This window comes from Nicotiana attenuata, chromosome 1, assembly GCF_001879085.1.
Source record: "Nicotiana attenuata strain UT chromosome 1, NIATTr2, whole genome shotgun sequence".
NCBI lineage: Eukaryota > Viridiplantae > Streptophyta > Magnoliopsida > Solanales > Solanaceae > Nicotiana > Nicotiana attenuata.
Window position 1 is genome coordinate 2,141,180 of NC_031989.1, and position 26,215 is coordinate 2,167,394.

General features: G+C 38.0%; 1 long non-coding RNA gene and 1 pseudogene across 1 annotated transcript; one reads left to right on the plus strand and one right to left on the minus strand.

Moving 5' to 3' along the window:
- Positions 11,787–12,729, plus strand: LOC109239728. The gene is made up of 2 exons (XR_002069961.1): positions 11,787–11,869; positions 12,364–12,729. It is a non-coding gene; the product is annotated as an uncharacterized LOC109239728 (long non-coding RNA).
- Positions 13,074–24,480, minus strand: LOC109232372 (annotated as a pseudogene).

A 26,215-nucleotide genomic window follows, 5' to 3' on the forward strand; every position in this document is an offset into this window, starting at 1 on the left:
ATCTCCGGGCCTGCTGATGTGGAAGGGCCAGGAGGAATGGCTGCAGAAGTGGAAGGTCCGGGAGGCATATCAGCAGAAATGGAAGTAGGCTCAGCAGGGACCTCTACCACAACTGGCTCTTCAGACTGGCCAGTTGGAGCAGAAGTAGGGGCTTTGTAGTTCTTGTCCTTGGGGTTGTCATTCCCCTTCAAACTATACCAGGAGAACGGGGCTGTCGCCTTGACCTTGACGTCATAGGGCTTCTTGTCCACCTTCAGGTCCCGAAAATACATGGTGAGAGTGCTAGGAAAGGGGTAGCTCCGGTCATGCTCCATTCCCACTAACGAGATAATGCGGGACATCACATTCCCCACATTTATGGGGTATCCCGCCATAATTGAAGCAACCAACACAGCCCGGTGGAGAGGAAGGGTCTGATCATGTGTAGTAGGGTCCAACCGGCTGCAAACAAAGGTCTCCCAGCCCCTAGCCTCAAAGTCAGGGTCCTCCTCAATATCTTTACCCCAACAGTCAACCAATCAGGAACAGTACCTGGGATTGGCAGGTACTGAGCTAACAATGGACGGACCTCCTCGCCCAACTCTAACTTCGCCATATACAGGGTCTCATCCTCCTCGTTGAAGCCCAAGTATTCGTTGAGGTATTTTCCATCAAACAACACTTTCTTGTTGCGCACCATGGTTACTTTGGAGCCCTTTTTGATGTGGGCTACACTGCAATAGAACTCTTTGACCATGTGTTCATTATCATCTACACAGTCGTCTAAGAAGTACTCCCAACCCACTCTAGTTCTGAACTATCTCTGCACGTCAGGGTTGTGGGGTAACAAATCTCTATCAATGAAACTCCGCTCCGGTATCAACTTTCTCACCGGCCACCACTCCCTAAACTTGTGGTACGCTACCTCACTCACGAACCTATCTCGCCAAACCTCAGGCTTTCTAGTTCGGGCTATGCCTCCCACCTGAGGCTCACCACCCTCAGCTATCTCCTCATCCCCTTGTAGTTCCTCCACACCTCCGTCTGCACCCTCCCCGGATAATGAAGATGTGGGAGAGGTGGAGAAATCACCACTGCCAGCCCTAAGACGACTCAGTGGGAATATGCTCTGGTGCTTGGGCAGTGGGTGATTGTGGAGGGGTATCTCTTAGTCTGAATCTCTTCGGCCAGTCTTCAACATACTCTGGCACGGAGTCTGAAGATATTTCCCTTGATGGTTGATACTCACTCCCCGAGGAATACGAAGCAGCTCTGTCTGCAGCTTTTATTAGCTTCCTGGTCTTTTTTATGTTCTCCCGAGCTTGGGGAGTGAGTTTTACCATCTTCTTCTTCCCTCCCCTAGAGGGTTCTCCTTTTCCCGGTTGTTTTGAGCCTTTCCTCACCATTGTCTGCAAACACAGTTCAAATAACTTGTTAGTATCAATGGGTTCACATAAAACATTGTTGTAGACAAATGAAATTGTTGCAGGAGTTGCCCAGTGCGGACCGCACAAAATGGTAGTGCGGCCACACTGAGGCCACCGCGGACCGCACACAAATGACCGCGGTCCGCACAGGTATAGAGTTCAAAAAACAAGCTCTCTGAATCTCACCAGTGCGGTCCGCACAAAACCAACCGCGGCCGCACTGGGCCAGTGCGGACCGCACAAAATGTAGTGCGGCCGCACTGGGCAAAGGTCACTTGGACACAAGATGGCATCGCGGACCGCACAGAAATGAGCGCGGTCCGCGCTACTTGCCTAGACATGGCACTGAGTTAGGGTTCATCAGATTTTGCTTTTAAGTCCAAATTTTTACCTAATTAGGGTCCCTACTCAATTACCCAGTCCATTATACTCACTAAGTCCACAAATATTACTATTTAAACTAACCTAATCTAACAATCAAAGAAATATGAGGAGAAGAAGAACTAAAAGTTAAGGAATATGAAAATAAAAGGAAATTACACAATTAAACAAAGAAAAATTAAGTGAATTATTACTAGATATTGAGATGAAGTGCAACTAATCAATGTCAAGCAAGAGTTACGATGAAGATGCAAAAGATGAACAGTAAAAAGGGGCTCTGAGAGTGAAGGGTTCGAAAAGGGTAAAATGAGGCCCTTGGGGTCTATTTATAGAGAAACCCCTGGGGCCCATTCTCACCTACCAGTGCGGCCGCACAAAATGGACCGCGGTCCGCACAACATGGACCGCGACCGCGGTGGTCCACCGAGGTCCGCACTAAATCAACCGAGGTCGCGGTGGCAAACTTCAGAGAGCAATTTTTGTCACCCTTCACCAGTGCGGACCGCACTAAGTGTAGTGCGGCCGCACTGGAAACTTCAGAGACTGAACATTTTTGCAATTATGTCCTGCACTGTATCAACTCAATCCTGCAACATCTCACAACCAGTTAGCCCAAAAATAAGTCCTATACTACAAAGAAAATCAAATAAAATAAAAAGAAAAACACATGTGTTGCCTCCCAAGAAGCACCTGATTTAACGTCGCGGCACGACACGGGTTACCATCACATCATTTGAAATGAACAACAGCCACCACATGGCTATCATCAAACTTCCCAAGATAATGCTTGACACGGTGCCCATTCACTCTAAAGACTTCACCACTTTTGTTCTTCAAATATAGAGCACCAAACGGGGTCACACACACAACTTCAAATGGTCCACTCCACTTTGATTTCAGCTTTCCCGGAAATAACCTTAGACGAGAGTTGAATAAGAGCACCAAATCACCAACTTTGAACTCCTTTCCGCGAGCATATTTATCATGAAGGTACTTAATCTTGTCCTTATACAAGGACGAACTAGAGTATGCATGGAACCGGAATTCATCAAGTTCATTGAGTTGTTCAAAACGAAGATTAGCCGCAACATCCCACTCAAGATTAAGCTTCCTCAAGGCCCACATGGCCTTATGCTCCAACTCCACTGGTAGATGGCATGCTTTCCCAAACACCAACCGGTACGGTGACATACCAATTGGGGTCTTGTAAGCGGTCCGGTAAGCCCATAGAGCTTCATCTAACTTTTTAGACCAATCGGTCCTATTGGCATTGACAGTTTTGGACAAAATGCTCTTGATCTCCCTGTTAGACACTTCAACTTGGCCACTTGCTTGAGGATGATAAGGCATAGAGACTTTGTGGTTGACACCATACTTGGAAAGTAAAGCATCAAAAGTACTCACTTGCTCTTNTGCCTTGACCATTGTTGTTCCAATTGTTGTTATTACCATTCCAATGCCCTTGGTTGCCTTGATTGTTGTTCCCCCAATTACCGCCTTGGTTGTTATTGTTCCAATTACCACCACCTTGTTGTTGATTGCCCCAATTTCCTTGGGGTCGCCATTGTTGGTTTGAAGAGTTGCCTCTATTGCCTTGATAGTTGTTAACATACCGTACCTCTTCATTTTGCTCATCATAGCAATCATTCTGAAACCCATCACACTCATCATCAAATTGCTCAGAATTCTCTTGGTTTTGTTGCCTTCTTTGCCTTCTCTTGTTGGTAAGCATACTAACACCTTCCATAGCATTCACTTGGCGAGGGTTTTGGACTTGTTGCAACTGTGCCTTAGCCAATTGGTTCATAGTAGTTGTCAACTCCGCTATGGCCTGTCCATGGTCATGTAGTTCCTTATGCAAATGAATAACCATAGGGTCACCTTGAGGAACATTGGCCCTACTTTGCCATGCGGAGGATGTATCCGCCATCTCATCAAGAATCTCACAAGCTTCGTCATAAGTCAACTTCATCAAATTACCCCCGGCTAATTGATTGACTATGCATTTATTTGTAGTGTTGATGCCCCGATAGAAGGTTTGTTGAATCATCGCCTCGGTCATATCGTTGTTTGGGCATTCTTTCACCATTGTTCTAAACCGCTCCCAAATCTCATGCAAAGGTTCCGTGGGTTCTTGCTTGAAAGCCAATATCTCATCTCGAAGTGCCGCCATGTGCCCGGGTGAGAAAAATTTAGCAATAAACTTATCCGCCAAGTCATCCCAAGTTGTGATGGAATGGTTGGGGAGCCTCTCTAGCCAATCCAATGCCTTTCCCCGAAGTGAGAACGGGAAAAGTCTCAACCTAAGAGCATCTTCGGACACATTCGTCTGCTTGCTACCCCGACATGTATCCACGAACCCTTTTAGATGTTTTTAGGCATTTTGATCCGCAACGCCCGTGAAATACCCACGCTGCTCAAGTAAGGTCAACATCACATTAGTTATCTGAAAATTGCCTGCCCGAATTCTGGGTGGGACAATAACACTTGCATATCCTTGGTTTGGTAATACTCTGGGAGCCACTCTTGGAGGTTGCGGAGGAGGGTCTGGAATATTATCATTAGCATTGGCCTGGCGGCCTCGTCGTGGTCTGGGAGGTACAAGAGGCACCTCATCCTCTCCAATTTCATCTACCTCCTCCCCCGCAAGCACATTTCCAAGAGGGTCATTAGCATTTAAAGCCATTGGATACTTGTAGTAATCACACACACAAATTAGTAACGAAGAAGGAAAGAAGAACAACACACAAAACTAACTAAATAGATAGCCAAAACCGTTAGCTCCCCTCAACGACACCAAAAAGTGATCGCTGCCAACGCCACACCACTAAAAATTAGCGAGAGAGGGTCGCAATAGCTTTTACCCGATTTTGGGTCGGGATCGAATCCAAAATCGCTGCCAACTCCGCACCACTAAAAAATAGCGAGAGAGGGTCGCAATAGCTTTTACCCGATTTTGGGTCGGGATCGAATCCACAGAGAGCTAGGATTGGAGTCGAGTATCTATTTAGCTTAGGATAGCGTGTGTGCTCTTAATTGGTCTTCTATTCATTTTTGGTCTTTCCTTTATATTCTACTATTATCAACTACTAATTATAAATGCAACTAGATTAAGCTAACAGATAAATTGCTACAAGTTGTATCTAATAGTTTAAAAGGCATTAGGGTGGTGACTTTCACCTAGGTGGCTAATTGACGGGTAATTGCATCCAAGGCACGATTGACATGATTGGGAAAATATGTTATAACCGTTGCTCAATACTACCCACTCTACACCTCTCGGTAGAAAGAGTGCTTTTGCCCAATTGACTCTCTCGAGACCAATTGGGTATGCATATTTGCCCAAGCAACTAGGGTTCAAGTCGGGTAATTACTCTCTCAAGGTTTAACCCTTTAATTGGGAGTATGAAATCTCTTGAGTCCATCCCAGTTCCTTGTTGAGTCAACTTTGGAGACTTAGGCTCTCTTTCTCAAGAAGAGCCTAGGTCAACTTAGCACAAACTAGTGTTTGCAACCACTAATTCATAAATTAAACCATAAAATTGACCCAAATAACAAACACCCATAATCAATCTAACCTTATATCACAACACCGATCAATTGCCCATACTAGGGTTGAGCCACAACCCTAGCTAATGGGTCTAGCTACTCATGTTTGAAGAGAAAATCAAAGAAATAGATGAAGAGAAAGATATAATATTAAATTACTGAAATAAATATAATGATTCACTTGCTAAAGCTACGTTAAAATTCCCAAAATGGCTACAAAATGGCTTCTCACAAGCGCAACTACTGTTCTGTAATGTCTGATAATAGCTGCTTCCCCTAAAAATAGAAAAATGTGCTATTTATACTAAGCTGGAAAAACTGGACAAAAATGCCCCTGCGGGGTCAGTGCGGGCCGCACAAAATGGATTGCGGCCGCACTAGGCTCTTGGACTTGAAATCCTGGCTCTCTGAACTCAGGCTCCACGAACCACGCAGAATGGACCGCGGCCGCGGAGGTTTCTAATGCGGTCCGCACAATCATGACTGCGGACCGCGCTGGCTTGAACCTTGGCAAATTACATCTCTCTGATCTTCTCTTCTGCGGACCGTACAGAATGGTGGTGCGGCCGCGGTGTCTTCAGTGCGGGCCGCACAATATCTACTGGGGCCGCACTGCTTTGATGCCTTGAAAAACCAGTCTCTGAATCTCCCTAGTGCGGACCGCACAGAATGGACTGCGGCCGCACTAGGCTAGTTTGTCCTGAGTTGTCTTGTCTTTGATACTTGTGCAGGTTTCACTCCTTTTGAGCCGATCTTTGACATCTCGTCACTTTGTTGATCAAACCTGCAATCAAGCACAACTTATGAGCCTTTTGGGATTATTTTGTAAGAATTTATAATCAAAGCGCAAGCAAGGAGGAGCATGAAACACGTCAAAATCCCTAGTTATCAGGCCTTACTCCCTGTTTATCAGTTGCTCTTCGAGTTGGTGAACAAAGTTATGTTGCCTCGTGCTGAGAGGAGGTCCATGACTTCTAAGTCTGACCTGTTTTTAATGGAGCAACTGGATGGATTTACCCCTGTCAACTTGCTTGCTATCATGATTGAACACATGCAAAAAGTGGCAACCTTTAAGGATGGTAATCATGGCCTTCCATATGGGTTTCTGCTTACGCAAGTGTTTAAGTTTTTCAAGGTACCTCTGGGGCAAGGCAAGGCAGGAACCAAGAAGCAGACCTTCTCACAAACAACGTTGGAAGAATGAGAGTGCATAGAGGTTAGGCAGTACATCAACCATCTCACAGCTCATTAATGTTCAAAATAGTGCAACTGAGGAGATTCGAAGGTTGAAGGCTAGGAATGCTATCCTGGAAGGTCAGCAGGCCCAAGGGGCTCTGGAGTCAAATGAAGAAGTGGCTCGTTTGACAAAAGAGAATGCTGATCTCAGGACACAAGTGGAGAACCTGAAAGCAGAACTGCTCAATAAGCAAAAGTCGGCCAATGCCCGAATAGAACTAGTTCTCCAAACTCTTGCTGCAACTTCCAAGCCCTCTACTCCTAGTGCCCCCTAAGTAACCCTGTCAGTGACCAATTTCTGGATTGTCTCTTGTTGTTTTAATTACTTGGTAGTTGTGTTTGTTTTCTTTTGTCTTGATGTGGTTGGGATGTATCAGTACTGCTTTCAATAGTCCAATTCTGCCTTTGCTTTTTTTAAGCAAAGGCATATGTTTTATATATATAATCTATCCTCTTTTGTTATCTCAATGCCTGTATTCTCTGTTTCTCTTCTCTATCATGCTGTGTGCACATATGTGGCATGAGTTAGCTCGACTGGACTTCTTTATGCTGTTTGCCTGCTTGTGTATTTTTAATGATGCCAAAAGGGGGAAGTATAATTGTATAATTGAAATAGGGATCTGATTAAGGGGGAAGCATAAAGTCAGGGGGAACTTGTGGAGTTCCTGGTACCTCATCTGGTTATTTATGCTCTAATCACATGTTATCAATGTCTAAGTTTGTCATCATCAAAAAGGGGGAAATTTATGGGTTTTCAATGTATTTGTCTTATGTTTTGATGATCTAACAAACTTACAGTCAAGAACCAGATAGGGAACCTGACACACTTTGTTCACATTACAAAATGAACGGATTCCAGCCTGGACTCCAGCTAATGTGAACTGCTGCAAGTATAAAAAATTGAGAAACAAGTCAAGGACCTGATCCCTTGTGTTTCCCTGACAGCAGTACGAAAGTCAACTGTGCACAGCTGGAAAGTGACTGCCACAGAAATAGTGCACACAGTGCAGCAGTTTTGCAGTCACTTACCTTGACCAACCAAATGCTTACATCATTCAAGTGATGTCATCAAGAGTGTATCAACAAGAGCATTATGACAAAACATCACTCGAACATTTCAGAATTCACTTCAAGCATTCAAGTCTTCTGCAAACAGTGAACTTATCTCTCAAGACCTTGAAGAACAAAGTAATACGCTACTACGGACCAGTTCCTAAATCGAGTATTTTGTTGTCCTTAGTTGAGTTGTAACTTTGTGATTGTTCTTATTGAAATTCCTAAATTGCTTAGCTAGAAGCGTTGCTTAGGAACCCCTTTGTAAAACCATAAACTTTCTGAATTTGTGTTGTGACTAGAGTTAGTCATAAGTTAAAGTCTTTGTAACTAGTGAGTGACAAAGTGGCTTGTGGTAAGTGTATCACAAGTTAGTTGAGTTGAAGTCTTTGTAACTAGTGAGTGACAAAGTGGCTTGTGGTAAGTGTATCACAAGTTAGTTGAGTTGAAATCTTTGTAATAGAATCATTACAAAGTGGCTTGTAATAGTGTGTTTACAAGTTAGTGAAGTTGAAAGCCCACAGGTGTATGTCGTGGTTTTTGTCCCCTTGAGTTGAGATTTTTCCACGTAAAAATGCCGTGTCTCATTTACTTACTGTTTTAATTAGTATTCTCAGTGGAAACTCATAGAGGACCAGGTACTCTATAGTTTGGTGGATTTATATGAACTAACACGTAACAAGCAGATCACAATTAGCTCTATGAATACCCAGTGCCACAAGTCGATATTTTAATTGCAAAGTGCTGAATCTATTCCTTCTAATAATTCCATGGGCATCCCACTTTGATCATCACAAATCCAACACACTAACAATTCAATCGTCCAACTAAAAGAACTTACAACAAAACACGTATAGCAGGATAAGAAATAAAAATCTAGCAAAAAGAAGAGAGAGAACAACAACATTTGTATAAAATTCTGATAATAAAGGAAAAATGTAGAAAATGAACGATTTGCAAAAAGAGATCATAGTAAAAATGGTGAAAATACTACAAAGTGCGTCCAAAGAAAAAGAAAGAGGGCTAGAAAAGCACAATCATAAGACATTTAGAAATAAAGGATTGCTGATGAGCAGTTCCAGAAAAACTGAAAAAACCGAATTACAGAAAATTTAATCAGATATTTAGAAGTGGAGATTGCCACTGTGTGACAGTGGAGGAAGATCGTCATCATCGAGGGTGAATGGAGGCAGGCAGACCATCATCAGTATCAATGCAGGTTTGTTTGGTGGATGGTGGTGGGCTTGAGGCGGGTCGTTGTCATTGAGGGGCTAGGACATGAGGAAGGACACTTGGGAAGGGGATAAGGGTAGAGGAGAAAGGTCTGAGCATTTTGCAGAATGTTATCTATTGATGATCCTGGAGGGACATATTTATTATATTTCTCTATATTGCATCAGTGAGTTATATTATCCCATGTATACTAGAGTTTTGAAAATTATCAGCAAGCAGTAGCGTCCATATGGCTTGCTGCTGATGCTGTTGTAATTTTCTTAACAGCTGAGTAATTGAATCAAAATCTCATTTAATGACGTAAACTTTTGATAAGTTGTAAATTTCATTGATCTAAAGGATATATCCTCTAATTGCTTAAAACTAAAATCAAGGTCTGAGCATTTTGCAGACTACCATTTTCCTTAAATCTGATTCAGACTAGGCAAATCGCCTTTGGTTTTGCCTCAAATGAATGAAAATGGTATTTTGAATGGTTTGGATGAATATCGACCGACCACTGAAACCAACTAGGGAAAGGTGTGTTTTGATGTCTGGTTCTGACTGGATGATAAACATTTTTTGTCCAATACTTGCTTGTCATTTGAAGGAACTGTATAGTCTCAACTTGAATGTTAGGCAGAATCATGGAACTCCTTAAGCTGCTAATATAATGCGTTTGAGAACTACGGAAGGTTACCCAAACTGTTCCCTCCAACTGATTATATTTCCCCTGGGAACTGCTGCAAAATTTAGTTATTCAAGAGGCAAGATTTTGATTGTATAAGTTATTTGAAGAAATCATTCAACTAACCTCAGACACATTACAGATGCTTGATGATTTCGTGGATGTTACCAAAGATGAGAAGCAAATGATGCATCTACGGAACTCATTTGTTAGAAAGCAAAGGTACTGTCTTATTTCGTATCTGGTTTGATTTGCTTGTATGGTTTTTCCTATTATTATCCGGAGTGTTGGGGTATGGAGACGTGTGTATCGTACGCTCTTATTTTTGTTTGGGTGAAGAGGGAGGGCCTGTGAAGTAATAGTAGATAGTGGGTAACTTTGGAATGTAGTAAAAGTGCAACAATCTGCAATTAGCTTCTCCAACATTCCCCGAAATAGGTGGAGTGGTAAGAAGGTAAGTCTCATTTACTTCTTTACCATTGTGCAAAAGAGAAGGGCGTGATAACCGTTTTTAGGGAAGTAGATAGACCAGTCCACCTCTTCCTTCCACTACCTTTCATCTTCGTTTAACCAAAAACAGTGTTATATTAGTGAGTAAATGCCATTCGTTTCCATCCAACTTACTAGTTTCGGTACGAGAGTGACAACACCTTGTACCTCTTCTACTGCCTGGAAAATAGGAAAAGAGAAAGACAAAAGAAGAGTTCCTTGAAAAAGAGAAGGCCGTCCTTGATCTGATGCTCTCAAATTGACATTTTTTGAGAACTTCTGGAAAATGCTGTGATGTGCCATTTAAGGGTTTTGGAGAAGCAGCTAACATGTTTTCTCTGTTCTTATTAAATTACACGAACTTCTCACTGAAGTAAATGTGTTTTGAAGTTGGGTCTGTCTTTCTTCTCGCTTCATGCACAAGTAGACTGGTAAGATTATCAGACTAATAATATAATATATTAAGCAAAAACAGAAGTTGTATAAAGCAACAAAGGGCAACAAGTGTGGTCTTCTCGTGCTGAATTACATGTTAGTGATAAAGGGATGCCTGTTGGAAAAGTTCGGTTGCTGAATTCCCTTCCTGCTGGCTGTAAAGAGCAACAGAGGGAGAATTGATGGTGGAACAAGAGGATAGTGTGGGTCTGGGGTTGAGAAGAGGAGCTTAAGTACTATAGAGAAGCTTCTAATTCAAGTTTTGTTTCTTGGCTCATTCCCCTTTAGTTTCAGAAATTTGTTAATTTTGAGTCTCAGTTTATTTAAAGTGCGACCTTTCCTCTTTATTTTTTATATTTTTATAGGGAAAATGCACAAGTACCCCCGACCTATACCCGGATTTCCAATTATACACTTTTTCTTCACGGGAACCCTACTACCCCTAAACTTATTTTAAATGGAATTATTTGCACCCTTAACGCTGACGTGACAGAGTGTGTGTATTTCACTCTCCCAAAGGAGAGTGAGAAGAAGGAAAAAACGTATTTTTTTTTTTACCATTTTTTCTTAGTTGTTTTCCTCTTCCTTTTCCTTTTTCTTTGTCTTTTTTCTTTTACTTTTTTTTTCGTTTCTTCTCTAATTCCGGCGGATATTCATTCACCGGCGACTTTATCTAACCGTTTTTCTTCCATTTTTTCTTTTCACACACAATTAAACTCTCAAAAAGATCTATTCATAAGCAAAGCAAAATACACTCAGATTTGGAGGGAAAAATTCATCATTGAAAAACCTTCCCACGCTGGAAAAAAATGATGTATTGAAATTTTAACTGAAAAAAGTTTTCTTAGCTTATATTCGTTTTATTTCTTTTGCTCTTCCTCCCACACATAAATTACACTTTATATGTATATATATATATATATAGGGATAAAAATCTGTCGCCGGAAAAAAAAAATTCGCCGAAAAAAATGGTGTTCGTGAAATTCCGACGACCACCATTTTATGCTGCTGGTGACCAAAACAAAAAGAAAGAGAATGAAATAACAAAAAAAATGAGAACAATAAGAAATAAGAAAAAAAGATAAGAAAAAGAAGAAAGAATAAAAAAAGTACTAAAAATACATGTGGGGGCGCGTGTAGCTCACCACTTGCCAAGAGTTTGGTTGTCAGCATTAAGGGTGCAAATAATTACATTTAAAATAAGTTTAGGGGGTAATAGGATTCCCGCAAAGAAAAAGTGTGTAGTTGGAAATCCGGATATAGATCGGGGGTACTTATGCATTTTCCCTATTTTTATATTTGTATAACATGTTTCTAGTTACTGTGGCAGGGTGTTAGCAGATGGTCACATTCCTTGGGCATGTGAGGCTTTTCCAAAGCTGCATGGTGAGGAGTTCGCCCGAGCACCGGCCTTGCTGTGGTAATTAATCTTCTTAGTTACCTGTGTCGACATTTCACTGTTATTTCTATCCGATGCTATCCAATCCATACACCTGTATCGTGCCTTTCTTTGGTTCATCGGAGATCCTGTATGTTTCCCAGAAAGAAACTGCTCTGTTTTTTGTTGAACACTACTAATATGTATCAGAATGTTGGTCTATTTCATGATCACGATGCTTATTGGGAATTTCTGTGCTTGTTTATCTTATTTACATTTTTTTGGGTGACTCATTTTTCTTTACTCATGGACACAAATTTATTGTTGGTTTTGTCACATAAATGCATGTTTTCTCAGATCTGATGAAGTAGTAATAGTGGCATCAACAAACGTCTAGACATTTTAGGGGCACTGGTTTTCCCTTAAAATTGCTGATTCTCAATATGTGATAATTGCTCATCATCTACAGTAGCATGTACTCTGTTTTTCCTCATCTCTAGTGTAGCTTTTATGTATAATCCAATGTTTTATGGCAGGTGCTGGAGATTATTCATGATCAAACTGTGGAACCATGGCCTTTATTGATGCGCGTGGAAGCAACAATTGTAACCTAATACTAGAGCAATTCCAAAGCCAAGACAATAATTCTACTAGAAGCTAAATACCCGTGTGACAATATTTCACAATCTAGCAATGGATTTGGTAGTTTGTGGCTGGATCTACATCTCCATATTTTCACCGTCTGTTTTCTTAATGTTATCGTGGCTAGATGACTGTTTTGTCTTTAAAGGGTAAGATTCGCTAATTTAATGTTTTATAGAGGTCATACAGTGGCATCTGCCGTTCTAAATGATTCACATTGTTCAAGGGCTCTATTATATCTTCAGTCTGATTCTTTTTCAGTCTCTCTCTCCCTCCCCCCTCCCCCAACCCACCCATGCTTAGGCATCTCTGTTTCCATTCACTTCAATGTAAATATTCCTCAAAAGGAGTAGCTTTTGGCCCCATAAGATGCGATTATGTTCGAGCTTTTTTTGCAGTTCTCAATGGTACTTTTTGAATTTACCCAAAAACAAGTGTTTGCTATCCTTTATTCTGTAGTCCTGAAGATGTATTCTATCCATTGAACATCAATAAAAGACAACTATGATCCTGTACCGTACTCAACAGCAAAAGTATGTTTGCGACAAGCTTATTACATTAAAAAATACGACACACACACACAAAAAAACATGGTGTTGATCCTCTAAAAATTTGGAACTGGAATAGCAAATTTGAGAAGCTCCACGTCATGTTCAAAGACAGACATATCTTGCTCCCTCAGTGACACAAATGCATCAACTCCTCCACTTTGGTTACCCACCAAGATGATTAATCTGTTATTTGGGCCATTTGGTGTGCTCACTTTTGCAGGCTTCCCCCAGCCAAAATCGATTCCATGAAGTGGAAATTTCACTAAAGCTGCTAAAACGAAATGCATTTTCTTGAGTTTTGAAGAAAGTTTCTCTTTTGATGCTAGCTCAAGGAACTCTTTAAGATGTAGATTATCTCTGACATTATGTCTACTGCAGATAGGGATGGCAATGGGGCGGGGCGGGTGCGGCAAAACCCACAAAAATTTCAACCCGCCCCGTCTCGTCCCACATAGTTATTTTTTCAGTTTTCAACCCGCCCGCCCGACCCGCCCCACATTATCGGTGGTTACTCTGTTTGGATATATACTTCATAAAAACAAATAATTTAGAGGACTACAAGACATGGACAATCTTTTTTTTAATTAGCAGCAGGTTTAATAACTTGTGAGTTAAGGACAAAAAAAATTCAGAATTGACCGGAACTTGTTCAAGATTTTCTTAGCGTGTATAATCATGATTACATAAAGAGAGTGAAACATTATTATGCATAACCAAGTAAGGCTTGTGATTAATTTGTCTGAGCTCTGACTCTGTGCCAACAATTATGCAAAGTCTGCAACCTGGATTTGTGCATGTGTTTAAACATAATTAGAATTTCGTATAGTTTTCAAAATATCATAGTTGAAATGACTGCTTTGTTTCAAAAAAGATAAAATTCAAAGTTGTCCCGCATTGAATCCGCATTAAACCCGCAACCCGGCCTGCTTTAAAAATTTTAAAAATTGTTTTAACCGCCCTGTCCCGCCTCGCATCAAACAAAACCCGCCGCACCCTGCCCCGCCCCGCCCCATTGCCATCCCTAACTGCAGACATGTCGCTTTTCCTTTCTCATTTCGGTCACCATATTTGATAATGTCATCTCTTCCTCAGTGAGTATGGATATGAAAGCCACTGTCACAATATTTCCAATAGAATTGGGCGGCAAACCAATTTGCTCTCGCAAGTCGAAAGTTTGAGGCATAACCCATGGTTGGAATGGATTACCAGAGTTTGCTTTTACTGCAGCAGCGAAACTTTTAAAGAGAAGTGCACTGACAACTTCATTGCGCGACGGATTTTTGACACTTGATTTAGCAGCTACTGAGGCCTTAAGTGTTAGAGATATATAACCTGTTTGGCCAAGCTCTTTTTTGGGCCAAAAGTGTTTTTTTTTTTTTTGCCAAAAGCACTTTTGGCCAAAAATTGAGGTGTTTGGCCAAGCTTTTGGAAGAAAAAAAAAGTGCTTTTGAGGAGAAGCAGAAACAGTTTTGGAGAAGCAGAAAAAAGTAGCTTCTCTCCAAAAGCACTTTTCTGAGAAGCACTTTTGAGAAAAATACACTTAGAAGCAGTTTTCAAAAGCTTGGCCAAACACTAATTACTGCTCAAAAGTGCTTTTCTAATTAATTAGCCAAACACAAATTACTTCTCACCCAAAAGAACTTTTTTTTTAAAAGTACTTTTGAGAAAAGCACTTCTCAAAATAAGCTGATTTTAGAAACCTGACCAAACGAGCTAATAGTAGATATGCCCTAGATCCAGTATCATATTTGATGATTTGAACATATTTTTGTGAACGTTATTTGATATCAAATATATATGGCATTTGATATTCTTTTATTATTGTTATTAATTGCTTGATTAATTTGATAAGGTCCTTGATTAAATTTTGAGACTTGACATTGTGCTGGAGATCATGATAATGAGAGAAAAGTTTCTTATAATATAATCTAAATTTGTTCTTGATCGTAGGATTATGAATTTGCACATTAGTAATCCGGTAAGATTAATATTTATGTGATCGTCTTTATGGGATAAAGATTAGTTGATCTCATTAACTAAATTACATAGATAGATGATGCACATAGAGATATGATCATTGAACTGACTCATTTGATAATTACTAATGGTTAGAATTACCATAAACTTTCAATAGGATATTCTCTTGAAGAATGTGATGTAAAAGTTTCCTTTGACATGAGATCGTCATAGTAATTGACAAGTTATTTATTGTGCTTTAATACCAGACACCTATGGCCCTAGGGCGATAGTTGAAAGGATATTGGGTATGATTAAATGCTTGTAGAATTAGTGATTGATCAAGATGGAATCTGTCAACTCTTGGTAATGACTTTAAGCTCCATGTTGTCATGAATTATAAACGACCAAATTAAGACCTTGGCCAGGGCAATTGAATGAAAGAAGAAATGAGTTTCTTAGGTCATTCGATGGTCGATTATATTTGACATGAACACATAGTTGGTCGCCTATTAGGATTTGACACTTCAACCATATCCTAGGCTGACTCGGCGCTATAAGGCCGGAAGAAATTAATACATTATTCTTCTACTGGTTCTTGAGAGTAAATTGTATACTTCATTCTATCCGGTCGTTAAGGAGTGTTGCTAGACGCCACCCTTGATTAGTATATTGATGTGATCAATTTACAACCGGTTTAGTATTGAACCTATGGGGTCGCACACTAACGAGTGCTCTGATCTTTGCTAAAGGATTAATTATTTTAGTGTTTGATAATTAAATTATAGAATTTAATTAGTCAAATAATTCAAATTATTAGTCAAAATAAAATATTATTATATTATTTGCTAGCACAGAGGGTATGATTAATATTGTGAACAAATTGAAGTTTTCTATTTAGAATAGAAAATTAAATTATATCTCTTGATTGAAATATATATATATGATATATATAATTAATATTTATTTGTACAAAGTATGCATATAATATATTAATGAAAAACTTAATTTGATCAATCCAATTGTTAATTGGATTGACTTGAAAGTTGACTTCAAACCCATAAGAAATGGGATTTGTGATTTTACGAAAAGTCCAATTTGGAATTGGACGCTAGCAGCATTCACGTGAAAGTCCATAAGGACGTGTCGGCATCTTCCCATTGAGATGGGATTCTAATTTTCCGATAAGTTTATTTTTGGAATAAACTTTTACCCTAAGTAAATTATTAGCTCAATCAAATAGGAAAAGGGTTTATAGGTGATGCTATATAAAGGGTGATGGAGAAAATTTGCCAGTTTATTTATTCTTGAGAAGAAAAACACTTTGTGAAAGCGAGAGTGCAATACAAACCCAAGAGAGAAAATACAATTACAAAAAAAGTATTTCTTGTTCTTCTACCTTTAAGTTGAGATTTTTGAGAAAAAATTAACATAATATTTTATTCAAGTTATTTGCGGGTTTCATTGATCAAAGTGTTGATAGCAAGGATCGGTCTCGGTGTGGATGCGCATAGAGTCTTCGCACTATCGAAGAATTTTGAAACGAGTCTCTCTTCACCAGGTACATCTCAGATCCGATCTTTGACATGTAAATACATTTAAACACGAAAAGATCTGCCTAAGATTGTTATTGTGTTCCGCTGCGTGTTACGGACACCTATATGCAATCCTACAGTGGTATTAAAGCCGTGGTTTATTGTGTCTAAAATTTATTTACGAAATATTTTAAAATTATATTTGAAGAGTTCAAACCCTAATACATGTGTCTTGTGCTATAGTCAAATTGTTTGAATACATATGTATTTATATTATTTTATTGTGAATAAAATATATACATATAAGTTAACAATTGAGATAGTTCGTAACTTAAATTTGAAATTTTTGTATTAGATACGACGAGTATCTATAATAGGTTATTGGATTCTACTGTTATTTTAATTGTTATTAGTTCATGAGATGTTAATTAATAATAATATTCTGGCATGGATTATTTTTTTTGTGATATATGTGATATATAAGACAAACATGTTAGAAGATGTTGAATTTCATTTTTATGCCACGTGCTTGTTCATTACATAATTTTGAATTATTTATTACATGTGATGTAAATTAATTTAGGACTAAGCATGTAGACAGTTTGAACTAAATTCACATGCTATAAAAGATTTGATCTTCATATTATTAAAAACTATTTTAGTAACAATTCTCTCTTACTAAAATTTGAGTTCTTAAATAATAAAACATAAGATATTTTATTATAAAGCTATCCATCAAAGTAAATGATTTTACTTATTTCTTGTTTATAAGGAGCGGCCTGACTACTAGGAGACTAATAGTTCGAGAATATGTTAAAATTATTTATTGCATCAGATGCATGGATTGAAAGAATTATTCAATTTTTTACTAGACGCCTGGACTACCCGGGGAGTATAAAATTTAATAAGTTCTTTGCTATCATGATGGTTGAACTCAACTATGCCAATAGGATCGACCTGACTACCAGGGGAATATTTGACATAGAGCTATTTAAGAAAATTGTATAGTACAATTGGTAAGAGTACCTACCTTTAAAATATATGTGAGAAACGACTTGACTTCCAAGGGGCTCATACATATTGTTAAAGGATTCCTTTACTCCACTAACAGAAATAAAGATTTCGTAAACTATAATGAGGGAAAATAGTTTAAAATAATTAGTGGAAATATCATTTAGATAAAAGTCCATGTCTTTATGATATATGTAATTATGTTCTTATATTATTTCCTTTTCTTTTCTATATTTTAGATTTCTCAATATGTCTGTTATATCACTGCGTGAAATACTTGAGACCAACAAGTTGGTAGGACCAAGCTTTGATGACTGGTATAGAAATTTGAGAATTATTCTCTTGCATGAAAATCTCATTGATGTGATCGATAAGCCTGCAAAGATAATCCCACCAGAGAATAATGTTCAAGGCACCAATGTTTTTCAGAAACACTTGGAAGAATGCCTTGCTATTAAATGCATTATTCTCGCTTCAATGAGTTCTGAACTCCAGAGGAAACATCATAATATGGATCCAACTGCAATCATTGAATGTCTTAAAAAGATGGTGGATACACAGTTGGACATTGAAAACTCTCCAGTTAGACCCCTTGTCAATCATATGATTGTTCTTACCAAAGAACATGAGAAGTTGGGGTACAAGCTTGGTAAAGAGCTTTCTGAAGATTTGATCTTGCAGTCAGTATATGATGCTGAATGTTTTCACTATAAGAAGAAAGGGCATCGGAAGAGAAACTGCAAGGAGTATCTTGCAACTCTAAAGGACAAGAAACAAGGTGAGACATTAATGAAAAATATTTTCAAGGTTTCTTTAGCTACTACTAATTCTTCATTGTGGGTATTAGATACTGGCAGTGGTTATAACATCTGCAACATGTTGCAAGGGTTCAAGATAAGTATGAGGCTAAAGAAAGGAGAAGTTAATCTACAAGTTGGAAATGGTGCAAAAGTTGCGGCCGTAGCTGTAGGATCAATTTCTTTAATAATGCCTACGGGCAAAGTGCTTATGTTGGATGATTGTTATTACGTTCCTAAATTTGTTCCAAACATAATTTCAGCTTCTATGTTAGACAAACATGGTTTTCGCATTAACATAGGCAATGGTATTTGCTATATTTATTACGGTGATAATTTATATGTGAATGGCTATCCCCAACATGATGTTTATGTCTTACCTAATGTGAATGCTAATTCGATTATGCATGTTTAAAGTCTTAAGAGGAAAAGAGATGATCAAGTAAATCACACATACCTTTGGCATTGTAGGCTTGGTCATATTGGAGAGAAAAGAATTAACAAGTTGTACAAGGAAGGGTACCTTGACAAATATGATTTTGAATCATATCCAGCTTGTGAATCTTGTCTCAAAAATGACCAAATCTCCATTTACTGGAAGTGGAGAAAAAGCTTCTGAATTATTGGGACTAATTCATATAGATGTTTGTGGGCCCATAAAAATTCAAGATAGAGGTGGATATTCTTACTTCATCACCTTCACTGATGATATGTCAAGATATGGATTTGTGTATCTTATGAAACACAAATCTGAATCTTTTGAAATGTTCAAAAGGTTCCGTAGTGAAGTTGAGAAACAGACTGGTAAAAGTATTGAAGTACTAAGGTCTGATAGAGGTGGAGAATATCTTAGTGAAGATTTTACTAGGTATCTCAAAGAGAATGAGACTCTCTCACAGTGGACACTTCCAGGAACACCATAACACAATGGTGTGACTGAAAGGAGAAATCGAACCTTATTAGATATGGTGAGATCTATGATGGGGTTCACTGATCTTCCATAAGTTTATGGGGATATGCTTTGGAAGCAGCAACATACTTACTTAATAAAGTTCCCACTAAGTCAGTCTCTACAACACCATATGAGATATGGAAAGGATGTAAGCCTAACCTTAAACACATTAAATTTTGGGGTTGTCCAACTTATGTTAAGAGATTGCAGTTTGATAAACTTGACTCAAGATCTGATAAATGTAGGTTCATTGGGTATCCTAAAGAAACAATGGGATATTATTTCTATCACCCTTTTGACCATAAAGTGTTTGTGGCTAGAGGAGCAACCTTTTTGGGAAGGGAATTTCTTTTGGAAGGAAATTATAGTGGAGAAATAGAACTTGATGAAATTCAAGAAACTAATGAATCAACACAAAATCAAGATCATGAGACACAAGTTGAAGAACCTTTATTGGATGTTTTGAAGTTGACAAGGAAGTTGCCATCTTCAACGTTTGAAGTTCAAGAACTAAATGTAGTTCAAGAACAAGTTAATGAACCGTTCCAAACCAAATTGAACACCAACCAAATCCAGCACAAGGTGAGCAGGTTGTACGAGTACCTCTTAGAAGGTCTACACGAGAACATCATGTACCAACTAGATTAAATCTAATGGTACAAGATGATGTATCAAATGAGGTTGATCATAATGATGATGAACCTAAGACATATGAAGAGGTTGTACAAAGTTTTGGTTATGAGAAATGGCAAAAGGCCATGGAATCCGAAATGGAATCCATGAAGGAAAATAAAGTATGAACTTTAGTTGAACCTTCAAAGGATATAAAACCTATAGGTTGTAAATGGGTTTTTAAGAAAAAGATTGGAGCAGACGGAAAGGTGGAGACCTACAAAGCCCGTCTTGTTGCCAAGGAATATCGTCAAAAAGAAGGAGTCGACTATGACGAGACTTTCTCTCTCGTTGCAATGCTCAAATCAATTCGGATTTTGCTTGCTATAGCAACATACTGTGATTATGAAATATGACAAATGGATGTGAAAACAGCTTTCCTTTAATGGTGAGCTAGAAGAGGATGTGTACATGACACAACCTGAAGGTTTCACATCTTCGTCTGATCATAATAAAATTTGCAAGCTACAAAGATCCGTTTATGGACTAAAGCAAGCTTTTCGAAGTTGGAATATTCGCTTTAACAAGACAATTGAAAAGTTCAATTTTGTTAGATGCGAAGAAGAACCTTGTGTGTACAAAAAATGTTAGTGGGAGCATAATTATATTCTTAGTGTTGTATGTTGATGATATATTGCTCATAGGCAATGACATACCGGCATTGCAAAGTATCAAGATTTGGCTATCTGAACAGTTCTCCATGAAAGACTTGGGAGAAGTAGCTTATATATTAGGAATAAAGATCTATAAAGATAGATCTAGGAAGCTGCTTGGACTTTCCCAGTCTTTGTACATTGATACCGTCTTAAAGAGGTATAATATGGATAATTCCAAAAGAGGCTATCTACCGATAGGCACTGGAATTACTCTCAGTTGGGAGGATTGTCCTAAAACACCTGAAGAGAGAGAGTGCATGAGTAGGATCCCATACGCTAGTGCAGTGGGAGCTATCATGTATACCATGACATGTACTCGTCCTGATGTGGCTTATGCACTTGGAGTGACCAGCCGATATCAGGCAAATCCTGGTGAGGAACATTGGAAGTTGGTGAAGACCATTCTTAAGTACTTAAGAAAGACTAAAGACCAATTCCTCATCTATGGAGATTCTGAGTTGAAACTTGAAGGTTATACTGATGCAAGTTTCTCTTCAGACAGAGATGATAGCAAATCTATTTCTGGTTATGTATTCACCTTAAATGGTGGTGCGGTGAGTTGGAAAAGTTCCAAACAAGCTACAGTAGTTGATTCAGTGACTGAAGCAGAATATATAAAAGCTACTAAGGTTGCTAAGGAAGCTGTATGGATGAAAAAGTTCTAAACTGAACTTTGTGTGGTTCCTTCAATAGAAGGTGCGATTCCACAGTTGTGTGACAATAAGGGAGCCATTGCTCAAGCAAAAGAACCAAGATCACACCAAAAATCCAAACACGTTCTGCGAAGGTATCACTTGATAAGAGAGATCATTGAACGTGGAGACGTCGAGATTCAAAAGGTTGATGGAAAAGAAAATGCTGCAGACCCATTCACTAAAGCTCTTGGCGCAAAGGAGTTTGACAAGCACAAGTGAAAATTGGGAATGAAGTACAAGAGCGATTGGCTCTAGTGCAAGTGGGAGATTGTTAGGGATATAGTAGATATGCCCTAGATCCAATATCATCTTTGATGATTTGAACATATTTTTGTGAACGTTATTTGATATAAAATATATATGGCATTTGATATTCATCATTGTTATTAATTGCTTGATTAATTTGATAAGGTCCTTGATAAATTTTTGAGAATTGACATTGTGCTGGAGATCATGATAATGAGAGAAAAGTTTCTTATAATTTAATCTAAATTTGTTCTTGATCGTAGGATTATTAATTTGGACATTAGTAATCCGGTTAGATCAATATTTATGTGATCGTTTTTATGGGATAAAGATTAGTTGATCTCATTAACTAAATTACATAGATAGATGATGCATATATAGATATGATCATTGAACCGACTCATTGGATAATTCCTAATGGTTAGAATTACCATAAACTGTCAATAGGATATTCTCTTGAAGAATGTGATGTAAAAGTTTCCTTCGACCTGAGATCGTCATAGTAATTGACAAGTTATTTATTGTGCTTTGATACCAGACACCTATGGCCCTAGGGCGATAGTTGAAAGGATATTGGGCATGATTAAATGCTTGTAGAATTAGTGATTGATCAAGATGAAATCTGTCAACTCTTGGTAATGAGTTTAAGCTCCATGTTGTCATGAATTATAAACGACCAAATTAAGACAATGGCCAGGGCAATTGAATGAAAGAAGAAATGAGTTTCTTAGGTCATTCGATGATCGATTATATTTGACATGAACACATAGTTGGTCGTCTCTTAGTATTTGACAGTTGAACCATATCCTAGGTTGACTCGTAGCTATAAGGACGGAAGGAATTAATACATTATTCTTCTACTGGTTCTTGAGAGTAAATTGTATATTTCATTCTATCCGGTCGTTAAGGAGTGTTGCTAGACGCCACCTTGATTAGTATATTGATGTGATCAATTTACTACCGGTTTAGTATTGAACCTACGGGGTCGCACACTAATGAGTGTTCAGATCTTTGCTAAAGGATTAATTATTTTAGTGTTTGATAATTAAATTCTAGAATTTAATTAGTCAAATAGTTTCAATTATTAGTCAAAATAAAATATTATTATATTCTTTGCTAGCACAGAGGGTATGATTAATATCGTGAACAAATTGAAGTTTTCTATTTAGAATAGAAAATTAAATTATATATCTTGATTGAAATATATATATATATATATATATATATATATATATATATATATATATATATATATAAAATTAATATTTATTTGTACAAAGTATGCATATAATATATTAATGAAAAACTTAATTTGATCAATCCAATTGTTAATTGGATTCACGTGAAAGTTGACTTCAAACCCATAAGAAATGGGATTGGTAATTTTACGAAATGTCCAATTTGGAATTGGACGCTAGCAGCATTCACGTGAAAGTCCATAAGGACGTGTCGGCATCTTCCCATTGAGATGGGATTCTAATTTTCCGATAAGTTTATTTTGGAATAAACTTTTACCCTAAGTAAATCATTAGCTCAACCAAATAGGAAAAAGGTTTATAGGTGATGCTATATAAAAAGTGATGGAGAAAATTTGCCAGATTAATAATTTTCCAGAAGAAAAACACTTTGTGAAAGTGAGAGTGCAATACAAACCCAAGAGAGAAAATACAATTACAAGAAAAGTGTTTCTTGTTCTTCTACCTTTGAGTTGAGATTTTTGAGAAAAATTCAACACAATATTTTATTCAATTTGTTCGCGAGTTTCATTGATCAAAGTGTTGATAGCAAGGATCGGTCTCGGTGTGGATACACATAGAGTCTTCGCACTATCGAAGAATTTTGAAACGAGACTCTCTTCACCAGGTACGTCTCAGATCCGATCTTTGACATGTAAATAAATTTTAAACTCGAAAAGATCTGCCTAGGATTATTATTGTTCGCTGCGTGTTACGAACACCTATATGCAATCCTACGTTAAGTTCATCAAGTTTTTGGCCAGAAAAAGTGTATCTTCTGTGAATGCTTTCATCTTTGTTGGATGTGCAATGTGGGGATAGGACAGGACCACTAGGTGGCGGAGGAAAGACGGATTCTTCGACATAGTACAGACAAGGTTTTGTTGACTGATTTGGCTCGCGAGATGTCATAGTCTTGTCCTTAAAAATATTGTAACCACTGTGTCTATCTCCAACTTTGTGGGATATACACATGCTTACAACTATTCCTCCACAATTGAGGTAGCTGATTTGAGCTGCAACTAATGCACGATTTATACAACTAGACCAAGGCAACCCTTGTGGAAATATCATCTCTTCAATAGCATTATTATGCCATCGAGGTGATTCAGATATAGGGGAATTGATTTGGACTTGTACAAACTCAGCACCAGCATCATTACAATCTAGAATAGTATTATCCTTAAGTCTTCCAGCTTATGGATAATATGGCGATAGTGTTTTGGATAATGAGTCGTCAAGAATATAAGATATTTTAGTAGGATTTACTGAAACACCGTCTAGTTGTTTTTTGATGTAGAAAAGTGCAAAGGAAATGTATATGGATCAAGATAGGAGAGCTTGTGCCATCTTTTAGTTGGAGAAGTTAGAGAGGAGGGTTTGATGAGCTTCTCTGAGATTATGGATGCAGAAGGGGTGGGATTAGGAGATGATGAAGCCATCTTATGATTTCTTTCTGCGTTTTTTTTTAGCAAACAAAAAATATATATATTAAAGGTTACGGAACATGCATTACATGCGATTTGAAGTTAGTGTCACATAGGACACTTTGATTACCTAAGCTTGCTAAAGTATTGCAAGCATCATATGACAAGATTTTTTCAAAAACATATTGTTCTAGTACATCATGGTCTACTAAGATTTTAACATCTGCTGGAGGTGCAACAAAAACTTTCTTCTTCTTCCTTTCATTGGCAATTTCCATGTGCGCTAGCTGGTGAGCTATCCTATTCCCTTGCCGGAATTCGTGCTGGAGGAATATTTGCTTCTGTTGGTGCATTAACGACCTGCATTTTAGAATAGTGTTAGCATATAGATTATTTCCTTATTGCATTGATAAAATTACCTCCATGGAATCCGTTTCAATTTGAAGTGGAAACAAACCCCACTCTTGGGCTGTTTTTAATCCTTCTAATAGAGCTTTAATTTCAGCTTGTAGACAGTCATTTGCATGAGCAGATTTGTTGTAGCCAACAATCCAGTCGCCTTTTGTATTTGTGACTACCCCACCTAGGCCACAAGTTTGCATGTTTTTGTGGAAGCTAGCATCAATGTTCAATTTAAACCATCCTATTGGAGGTTTATTCCATCTAACCTTAATGTGGAGCTTTGGAGATGGTAGCACATTTTTTTCAGTTAACAGGCGAAATTCAATAGCTCTATTCGTGATGAGATTAATGTATATTGGGAAGTTGGTATTGCTCTGGTTGTTGTTATTTCTATTAATCCAAATATACCAAATTGCAAAATGGAAGAATAGATTCCAATTTAACAAATTGTTGTTGAGGGGGTAATTAAATTTTTTTAATTAGATTAGCCAGTGTTCCCCGTCTTCCCTATAAGAATTTTGCCATCCAATGGTATCCCAAAGATGTTTGCTTGCTTGGCACTTAAGGAAGATATGAGTAATAGATTCATCTATATGATTTCTACATATTGGGCAATGAGGATCTATATTAAGGCCAATATTTGCGAGATATTTTCTACAAGGAATTCTATTATGAAGGCATTGCCAAAGAAAGAATTTGATTTTGTTTAGGCAAGGAAAGTTCCAAATCCAGTTAAAATCCATATCATTGCTTTCATTAGTGTTGATTAAAGAGTAGCAATTTTTGCTTGTGAAAATTCCTTTTGTATTGAGGGACCAGATAGGGATATCGATATTAGGACGTTTAACAAGAATTTTTATTTTTGATATGGAGTCCTTGATATCATCGGGAAGGTTGAGGGATATATTAGCAAAGTGCCACTTCTTGCCATCAAAAATATTTCTTAGTTTCAAGGAATAGTCATTTTTTGATAAAGGGCCTTCTATTGAGTTTCTAAGGCTTCCTAGGTTAGGGATCCAATTGATCTCCCAAATGTTCATGTTAGAAAGGTGATGAAGTTGCCAATTGATACCCTCTGAATATATTTCCCACCCCTTTTGAATACTTTTTCATATAAAAGAAGTATTTCTTGTGTTATGAGTGTTTGCATACTCATTAATGATGAGTTGAGCCCATGGAGTGGTAGGGTTTGTAATGGTCCTCCAAGCAAGGTTAGCAAGATTACAATAGTTTTTGTCTTTAGCTTTATGGATACCCAGGCCTCCCATCCTTTTTGGTTGGCAAACGGTTGACCAATTAATGAGGTGAATTTTTCGTTTCTCATTTGTAGTTGATACTTCGATCAATTAGCCGGGAAGCAATGTGTTTTGCTACAAATTATATTCGGTAATTGCCATCGTCTTACACTATTTTTATACACCGCACTGCTATATGTGAGCACCTAATTTTAGACCGACCCAACTTTTGCAACCTTTTAGCATAATTTTTTTCTTTTTAGACTTGATTTTTAGACTTTTTATTTCAATTTAGTGGGTTTAATTTAAGAAAATGAAAACCATAAAAAAGTCACATTTTTAGTGTATGTTTTGTTTCATTTACAATAGAAAAGAA